Below are 8,038 nucleotides of genomic sequence, written 5' to 3'. Positions count from 1 at the left end.
GGTGCTGTCTGCCTTGTTCAGAGATACCTTCGCCATGGCAGATAACCTTAGCATGAATGAGATACGGGGCATCAGGAAGGTATTCAAGGCATCAATCTTCTGCCACAGTGCCAGTAGAGAGGAGTCGCTCCTGGCCACATCTCATAGGATCTCCGTGATGGTATCCTCAGGTGTCTGCTGGACATGGAAACCCCTTGGCATGCCAAGATGTTGGTATGCTTGCCCATCTTCGAGGAAGATCATGAGTTCACCCTGGATCTGAAATGGTTTCTCCTGGACCGAATCCCTTCTACTGCCATCGATATGCAGGGATGCACACTTCCTGGCATTGAAACAGAGTCCAATCCAATTGGCAGCCTGGCTGGTGATGTCAAGCATTTGTTGGAGCCTCTCAGGGTTGGCTGCAATCAGGACCAGATCGTCTGCATAGGCCAGGATATTCACTCTGTTGCCGTATAGCTCGAAACCGCCTATACCTCTGGAGATCGCTTGAATGGGCAGCTCCATGGCTAAGTTAAAAATGATTGGCTCAGGGTGCAGCTACGGATAGGAATTTCGGGTGTCTCTCCTTCCATGGAGCGGGTAGTGGTGGTGCAGCGTTCATACAGTTCCTGGACCACTTGGAGAAAGTTTTCAGGTATCCTGAACTCTCGCAGCATGTCAAAAATGTGCTGGTGGGGCATCGATCCAAAAGCATCAGCCAGGTCAAGCCATGCTATGGCAGTCCGAAGAACAAAGTTGTGTTCACAGCAGCCTTCGCATGACATGAAGCCTTTCTGGATGGAGCTGATGGATCCTCCGTTCACCAATCAGTCTGTGATCCTAGCCGCAAGGCAGCTGGCATACAGTTTATACATGGTGGAACAGAGAGATGGGTCTCCAGTTGTTGGGGTCGTCTCACTCGCCTTTCTTGTAGACGAGCACTGTCATCAATTTCTTCCAGGAGCTGGCAGTATGGTGGAACCGTTTGTATTTGTTGAAAATGGCAGTTAGTACCAGGCAACCAGGGTCTCATTTTTTCAGGAAGTTGTAATGAATGCCATCTTTTCCTGGGGCTGTGTTTTTGGTCTTTGTGAGTCTGGTCACTACTTCCTGTGATGTAAAGTCTTGTTCCAGGTCCTCTGCATAGTCAACCCGGGGTAAAGGATGAAGGCACTCTGGACACTTTGCGTCGTTCTGAGCTACACGGTCAAAAACCCCCTTAAAGTACAAGAATAGTCTCTTGGACAGGATTGCGCAGCAGGATGAGGGCCCCCTGAGGATCTCTCTCATAGCTTTAGGGTGGCTTGACTGCTAGAGCTCATGGATGCTGCTGCTGGGTCACAGCGGCGACTGATGTTCTTCTCCTGGCTTCCCTCATGTTGTTGTGGGTCTGTCTGGATGCAGGAGCTCTGTGCGCAGTCGGTGTGTTCTCCTGAGTTCCCTACCTCCCAGATACAATTTCTGCAGACAGATCTTTAGTGAGTTTGTCTACAAGGCGGTCAAAGTCCTCGAAGGAGGCTGTCTTCACTAACTCCTCCATCCAAGCGGCTTGCCATGGTGTGGCGGCCCTCACCATGGGCAGTTGCTCTTCCGGCTGCTCAAATCTCCGCAGGCTCAAGATGGAAAACTGCTGTGGGATTAGCCTGTTGCTTTTTTCCCTCCTGGTGTTGAGAATTGCATTTGGCTGGATCTTCCAGAACAAGGGCAGCATCTTCCCTTATGGATTTTAGGGCAGCACTGGTCCTTTTAGGAAGGACAGTTTTAGAGGCAGCGGGTGGGTGGCCTGTGACGTAGTGCTAGCTCTTCCGACTACAGGATCCCGTGAAGTTACCTGTGGAGGGGTGCTGACCCTTCTGACGATAGCGTTGTGGTGGACGTACTGCGAGGAAGCACCAAGCCGTCTGGAGATGGAGTTGCCTTGCATAAGCTGCAAGGGAGTGCTGATCCTCCTCTTGGCAGTATCCACCTTAGGGATTTTTGAGGAAGCACGTTCTCTTTCTTTTTCATGATGTGGCTCTGTGGGAGTTGGCTGGGATGCAGTAGCCGGAGTGTTTGGGGAGTTGGAAGCCGGAGCTGGAGCAGGTGGTGTTTCTGCTTTCAGAGTAGAGATGGGTGGCGGCAATATAGACTGGTAGAGCTGAACTCTTCCAGTTCAAGATGTCCTTTGAAGGTGACTTGATGAGACTTACACTTCTTCTGCATCTCGAAAGGCAGGTCACAGAGGGCACACCGAAAGGTGATCCGCTTGCTATGGATTCTCTTGAGGTGTCTGCTGAGATTGCCAATGTACTGAAATCCTCCGCCTGGATAGCAGAAGGGGCAGAGGAGCATGTCTGTAGGGAGGGGATACTGGAGATAGATGTAATCATTCTCCTTTCCTTCTCCCTCTGTTGGATTGGCTTCAGTCATATCAGCGGATTCACTAGATGGTTCTGGTTGCTCTGGGAGAGTAGTATGGAGAGGTTTGGCTGGGCAGGCATCTAGTGAGATGTTGCAGTCCATCTGGGTGGTTTCTGAGGAGACACTGGTCTTCCCAGTTGAGGTACCTTCCAGCACAGCAGGACAATGACCAGCATGAGGATCCTGGGCAGTGGAGGAGATGGGATAAGTTCTTGGGGCATCCTTGTCCTGAAGAGCAGGTGAGATGATGTTTGTCCTGGCTGTGATGTCCCAGAAGGCCGTCCTCGAGGTGCAAGATCTTCCTGCAGCAGTATCTCCACGGGTTTTCCTCAAGGAGATGCTGCTTTTTCAATTGATGCTGCTCATCTGCGATGTCCTGGAAGCGTTGAGGGTCTTCTTAGAGGCTGTTCCTGGATGGGCGTTCTGTGGAGCAGCAACGGTCCAAGCGGCAGTTGAAGGTTTCTGTGGAATCGGCAAGGGAGCAATCATCTTTTCAGTCTGTCCTGGAGTCTCTGAAGCAGCATGAAGATTTTCTTTTGAAGCAGCAGCAGTAGAATCCATCTCCAAAGTGGTAGTCTTCCTCAAGATAGGGACACAGTGAGTCTTCTAGAATGTGTAGTTTCTGCCTCAGTAATTAAATTGATAAGAACAGATTTAAAAATTTTATTAAAGGTAATGTTTAAAATCAAAATTTACATTTGTTAAGAGGGAAGGTGTTATTGGACACCTGGGGTCAGGCTTGAGTTATGAGAGATTACAAGTATCAGTTACAAGGTTCACAAGATACATACATAGTAAATAACCAGCATAGACCCAGATTGGGGTGTGGGAGTTTTTAAAGAGTCAGTGAATAAGTGATCTCAGGTATGCCACCCATAAAATATATTTAGAGTCCAAGTCAGGGTTGGTATAGTGAATAGGTACATGGGTGGGGTGCATCTCTTGGTTTGTCAGGGGAGGAAATGAGTTATTTCCCTGACCGGCGGTCTTGTTTACTCCTCCTAGTACTGACGGCGTCCCGTGATGTTCTCCGTGTAAATGTCTCTGGACCACCTGATGGTGTCGGACACCATGAGCTGTCTCATGAGCCGGGCATAGCGCTGACTGACTCTGCATGCTTTCAGCACTGGCTCATTGTGAGGGTTTCACACGCCCAAAACTCCCATGACCAGGGCGTGGATCTGGATTTCGTAGCCCTGGTTTCTTAGGGTGTCAGCCAGCGGGGTGTATTTCAACACCTTCTGAGCTCGGGCCTCATGGAAGGCCAGGGACCTGTTTTCAAATGGCACCGTGATGTCCACCATGAGGACCTTCTATTTTCCTCATCGGTCATGACGATGTCGGGTTGCAGTTGGCTGTCCGTTCCAGGGATGGCAGAGTCAATGGCGATCTTTCCCAGGGATGGCGAGATGTCTTCACCAGCCAGTCCTGGATGGCACTGTGGCGGTGCCACCAGGCTCCGGAGTGGTGCTTACAACCACACGATTAATTTTTTTTAGCTAATCGCGTGAGTTAACTGGGATTAATTGACAGCCCTAGTATCAGGGTTTGTTTGCTTTGCTATCAGAATGAGCTGCTCTCCCAGCTTTCTCCCATGGGTAGCTCATTCTGACAGGTGGGATCGCTGCAAGGTGCTGGTTCTCAAACTTTTGTACTGGTGACCCCTGTCACATAGCAAGCCTCTGAGTGCAACCCCCCTTCCCCCCCCCCCATAAATTAAAAACACTTTTTTCTATATTTAACACCATTATAAATGCTGGGCGCAAAGCGGGGTTTGGGGTGGAGGCTGACAGCTCATGCCCCCCCCATGTAATAATTTTGCAACCCCCAGTTTGAGAACCCCTGCTGTAAGGTCTAACTCTGAAGTATGCTTACCCCTGACAGGCTTTTTAGAAGAATTTTATGATAAGATACAGTATAGATCAGGAGCGAGCAAACTTTTTGGCCCAAGGGCTGCATCGGGTTTCAGAAATTGTATGGAGGGCTGGTTAGGGGAGGGGGTCATGGCCCGCCGCCGCCCCCCCCGGACTCCTGCCTCATCCAACCCCCCCGTTCCCTGACGGACCCCCAGAGCGCCCCATCCATACACCCCCGCTCCCTGTCCCCTGACCGCCCCAACTGCCCCATCCAACCCCCCTCTCCTTCCTGACTGCCCCCCTGGGACTCCTGCCCCATCCAATCACCCCTTCTCCCTGTCCCTTGACTGCCCCCGGAACCTCCGCCCCATCCAATCCCCCCTTCCTGACTGCCTCCCAGGACCCCTGCCCCTATTCAACTCCCTGTTCCCGCCCCGACCCCTATCCACATCCCCGCCCTCCGAGCACCCCTCCGAACTCCTCTGCCCTCTATCCAACCCCCCGTTCCCTGCCCCCTGCCCGCGCTGTCCGGAACACCAGTGGCCGGCGGCGCTAGAGCCGGCGCCGCCGCGCAGCACAGAGCACCGGGTCAGGCCAGGATCTGCGGCTGCGCTGCCCCAGGAGCTCACAGCCCGCCGCCCAGAGCATTGCGCCGGGGGCGAAGTGAGGCTGCCGGGAGTGGGGACAGCGCGGGAGGGGCAGGGGGCTAGCTTCCCCGGCCAGGAGCTCAGGGGCCGGGCCGGAGTTTGCCCACCTCTGGTATAGCATATGACTGTATATTTCAACCTTAATTCACAACCGAGCATATACATTAATTTAAAGATAGGCACCTAGAGACGTAGTTTTATAGTTCATGGCTGCTTGCAGCTTAGACCCTCCTCCGTGGTCTCCTTAACGGTGCCCTTTTTCTTGTCTTGGGCCACCAGCCGGAGAGAGCCCCCTGGCCCAGTCAGCGCTGCTACATCCGGGCTGGTGCTGAGGGCACAGGAAGGGGCTGCAGCAGCTGAGAGCAGGAGCCGGAGAGGACAAAGACAGCTCGATACTGCGTAGCTCTGCCCAGGACGCTGCTGCTTCCGTGTGATCTGGGAGCCTGGGCTAAGCCGCTGCTGCTTCCCCGGGTCGGGGACCTGCATTAAAGCCTCCTGTGCCCCAGCCTGGCGTTTCTCCAGCGGGAACTCGCCTCGGGCTCTGCCGACGCCAGCCCCTGAGCCGGAGACTCCAGCGGAGAGGCCTCGGGGACAGCGCTGGGAGCGGCAGGTGGGTGAGTGTCTGGCTCTGGGAGCTCGCGGCCCGGTAAGTGTTCGTGCCCCCGCGGGCAAGGTCGGAGCTGGGTTAGCCTCAGTGAAGCCACTGCCCTGGCTTTGCACCCAGCTCGGATCCGCAGGGCCCTTAAAGTGGGGCGGAGCGGGGCGGGGAAAGAGAGCGGGCCCCGCGGGGTGAGGGGAGAGGAAAATAAGCAGCGTTGAGGGGAAGGGGGAGAGAGGGCGCAACGGAGTGGACTGAGCTCTGCCCGCAGGCAGGCCGTGCCCGGGGAGAAGGGCAGGTGGTGGGGGAAGGGCTCCAGGCAGACCCCCTGCTCTCGCGCCTCTGACCGATTTTGCCCCATTTTCTCTCTCCTCTTCAAACGTCCGTTTAAATTCTCATCCGAGTTGGGCCATATCCCCACCCATTTTATCTGCGGCCCTTTGCCCTCGCTTAGGTGGGAAATTGTTGCCCTGAGTCATTCCCCAAATGGGAGGGGGGTTGGTGGGTAGCGGTGGGAGAGCCTGAGACACAGTGCCTCAGGGGTGGGGAGAGGGTGGCCATTTTTTGCCATTAACAGGGCTTGGAAGGGACACAGCAATGGGAGGCAGGAGCAAGTTTCTCCACTGAAATATCGGCTCCCAGCTGCTGCCCCTCCCCCTCATCCACCCAATGCACCTTCCCCTGTCTCTGCCCCCTCCCCAGGGCCAGGAGCCTGCCTGCTCCACATACATCTCCAAACAGCTTTGCAAAGGGCTCTCTGCTGCCCAGGTGAATGGTGGCAGGAAACTACTTTTTCTGTGAAAAGAAAAGGAGGACTTGTGGCACCTTAGAGACTAATAGATTTATTTGAGCATAAGCTTTCCTGAGCTACAGCTCACTTCATCGGATGCACTTTTTCTGTGGTTATTGAACTTCCATACACAGTCCTCTCAAACTTTCCCTCTAATTATTAAATATCCCCCAGAGCTTGGTGCTTTCCTCTTCTATTGTCAGATATTTTGTTTTTAACCCTTTTCCTCCCCAATTCTCAAGGACTGAGATAAAAAAGTATCCTAAACTCTGCCCCATTTTCTCTCTAATTCTCTATTGCTAATGTATTATGCTTGGAGATTATCCCTTGTTTCTAATTACAAAATGTTAACATAAAATCTCAGTTTTTGCCCTTTCTTCTCGTTCTTGATTATTGATATAAAATCCCTGGAAATGTTTCCCCTGTTCTCTCTCTTTATCAAATATTGATAAGAAATTCACTCAGATTTTATCTCTATTATCAACTGTTGATATAAAAACCTCACATTCTCCTACTTTCCTCTCTAACTTATGAAGATTGATCCAAAATTCCTCAGATTTCCACCCTTTTCTCTTTAATTACTGAACACTGATATCAAATCTCAGAGTCAGCCATTTCCACTATTTGGCTACGATTTAGTCACAGGTATTTTTAGTAAAAGTCATGGACAGGTCTTGGGCTATACACACACATTCATGGGCCCTTGACCTGCCATGACTATTACTAAAAATACCTGTGACAAAATCTTAAGGGGGTTGCTGCTAGGCCTGGGGCTGCTGCTGGGGGGGGGGTGTCTGGAGGAGTGCTGGGGCTGCTGCTGGGAGACGGTCACCCCGGGGGAGTCTGGAGGGGCCGTTGCTGGGGGAGGCATCCCAGGGGGCCGCTGCTGGGGGACGGTCACCCTGGGGGCTATTGCTGGTGGGGGCCAGGGCCAGCCATAGCACCTGCTGCCAGGGGCCACCGGCAGTAGCAGCTGCACTGGCCATCCGGGGAAGTAGCTACTCCAGCCTCCTGGGCACCGCTGCTGGCAGCGGCTGCACCGGCCGCCTGGGCAAAGCTGCCAGGGGGGCTGCCTGGGGAAGTGCCTACTCCAGCCGCCTGGGGAATCGCCGCCAGCAGCGGCTGCACTGGCTACCTGGGGACCACTGCTCAGGTTGTCTTTGGGGCCAGCTCCACTGGCCGCTGCTCGGGTGGTCCCCAGGGCTACGTGCCTGGGGCCGTCTGAGCAGTGGCCAGTGCAGCTGGCTGCGGGGCTGCTGGATCGGCTGGCTGCAGAGCTGCTCCATGAGCAGCCAGTGTAGCTGTCCCCAGAGCCAGCTGACTGACTCTGTGACCAGAAGTATCCCCATCCCCCATGTGGGATTGCTTCCCCCAGCTCTGAGGTGCAGCTACCTCTGGGGTGGGTCAGTGGCCATTATTTTCCAGGGACAGGCCAAGGAAATGTCTTAAATATTTTGGCTCCTCCATGCCATCCTTCTGTTAGGGAAGCATTACCCAGGGCTCCCAGCTGCATGTGTGAATGGCCGGCGGGCAGGGGCTGGTAACTTTCTATCCATTTACCAAACACTAATGTGAAATTACCACAGATTTTGCTTCTCTCCCTCTGTGAAAACTGCAAGAACTTGTGGTTTTGGATGGAAAACTGTTGTTCAGAGTCCTTCTCTCCGATGCGGAGTGAGGAAGGTGGGAAAGGGGTTGCCCTGTGTCACAGGGCGCTCTGTTAGCTATGCGCTGTGCTGCACTGCCTGACCCATTTGGATTGTCT

At 53.6% G+C, this 8,038-nt stretch overlaps 1 protein-coding gene across 1 annotated transcript in view; it reads left to right on the top strand.

Annotated features, from left to right (window-relative positions):
- Positions 1 to 5,267: 5,267 nt before the first annotated feature.
- The window catches only part of LOC144267449 (uncharacterized), a 111,229-nt gene continuing 108,458 nt past the window's right edge, over positions 5,268 to 8,038 (top strand). The window contains exon 1 of the mRNA XM_077821431.1: positions 5,268 to 5,499. The gene's annotated coding sequence lies outside the window, so the exon portion shown is untranslated. The remainder of the gene's footprint in view (positions 5,500 to 8,038) is intronic.

The sequence above is a fragment of the Eretmochelys imbricata genome, chromosome 7 (assembly GCF_965152235.1).
Source record: "Eretmochelys imbricata isolate rEreImb1 chromosome 7, rEreImb1.hap1, whole genome shotgun sequence".
In the NCBI taxonomy this organism is placed as follows: Eukaryota; Metazoa; Chordata; order Testudines; family Cheloniidae; genus Eretmochelys; species Eretmochelys imbricata.
Note: the sequence above shows the minus strand (reverse complement) of the source record. Positions and strands in the feature narration are given on the sequence as shown.